Below are 1,386 nucleotides of genomic sequence, written 5' to 3'. Positions count from 1 at the left end.
ACTAACACTTCATATTTATGATTTTTAAAATCAACCAGAAGGTGAAATCTTGTTTCGTCCGAGTTGTTATTGTCTGAATCTAAGTATTCTGGCGGTATTAAATTTGGTCGACTATTTTCCGCCTTCAATAGCGACCGAATGCATTTCCCTGATCTTTATTATACCAACAACCGCGTTGAAAATGGCCTATTTTCCCGCAATTGTAACATGTCATTTGTTGTCGTGATCTGTAATTTGAATTTCGATTTTCTAATTTTGTATCCCTGAAATCCTGTTCACTTGGATTCATTTCAACTTTTTTATTATCCCTATTATTTTCATAATTTGAACTTTTTTGATTTTTATTCTGTCCTTTATTATCTTTTTTATCTTCTACTTTATTATTGCTCTCTTCCGCGTTATATAAAAGCGCTGGTATTTGCGGATTGTTTATATTTTGTGGTTTTTGTGTGTTTCCTAACAGTTGATTAATTACGTTTAATAATTGACCAGCTGGGTTTTGATTTCTGAGATTATTATTATTATTATTAAATCGAGAGTTCCCTCGAAATTTAGCGTTATTCTGATAATAATTATTATTGTTTTGGAATCTTGAATTAAAAAATCTAGGGTTTCCATTTGCAAATCTTGGTTGAAATTGTTGTCTATTTTGTTGATATTGGAATCTCTGCTTAAACTGTTTTTGTTGATTTTGATAGTGATTTTGTTCTTTATTGACATTCTCTGTTTCATTATTATCGTGATTTTCTTCATTTCTATCTTTATTATTTTTCTTATTTTTATTTTCATCTTTATTTACAATGTTTAATTGTTGACCTCTGATTTTAGATTTTGATAATTCGGTTTCCCATTCGCGACCTAAAGTTTATAATTCTGCAAAGTTTGAAAAAGCATTTCTCGCAATATATACTTTATACTCAATTCTTAAATTCTCATATGATTTTCTTAATTGCCATTCTAAGCTTGGTCTTGGCATCAACTTTTCGAATAGTTGTTTTATTTCTGTTATGAACGCGTGTATGTCCTGTCCTTTCTTTTGATTACAAAATTTTATTTTGTTTCTTATTATTTCTGTATATCTTTCGTTTAAATATGCTTCTTTGAAGTCTTTTATAAATTGATTTAAATGTTGCCAATTATCTCTATTTACTTGAAACCAGCTTAAAGCTTCTTCCTCAAAAACTGCATCTAAATTTTCTAACATATTTATTTCACTAATTTTGTATCCCTTTTTAAAACGTAATAAGGTATTTAAAAAATAAGTAGGACTATTTTCTGTGTTAATTTTAAATTTTATCGGCCAGTTTGACATAATTTGGAATGGGGTTTGAATCATTCCAAACGGGAATAAAGTCGCTTGGATTTCTTGTGGATTTGTTTCTAAAT

At 28.6% G+C, this 1,386-nt stretch overlaps 2 protein-coding genes across 11 annotated transcripts in view; one reads left to right on the top strand and one right to left on the bottom strand.

Annotated features, from left to right (window-relative positions):
* Positions 1-1,386, top strand: part of LOC117169108 (acetyl-CoA acetyltransferase, mitochondrial) — a 260,337-nt gene that overhangs the window by 170,156 nt on the left and 88,795 nt on the right. The window lies entirely within an intron of this gene.
* Positions 1-1,386, bottom strand: part of LOC117169706 — a 14,445-nt gene that overhangs the window by 6,329 nt on the left and 6,730 nt on the right. The gene's annotated exons all lie outside the window — the stretch shown is intronic.

This window comes from Belonocnema kinseyi, chromosome 3, assembly GCF_010883055.1.
Source record: "Belonocnema kinseyi isolate 2016_QV_RU_SX_M_011 chromosome 3, B_treatae_v1, whole genome shotgun sequence".
In the NCBI taxonomy this organism is placed as follows: Eukaryota; Metazoa; Arthropoda; class Insecta; order Hymenoptera; family Cynipidae; genus Belonocnema; species Belonocnema kinseyi.
The sequence above is the reverse complement of the archived record's forward strand: the minus strand, read 5'-3'. Positions and strand labels throughout refer to the sequence as shown.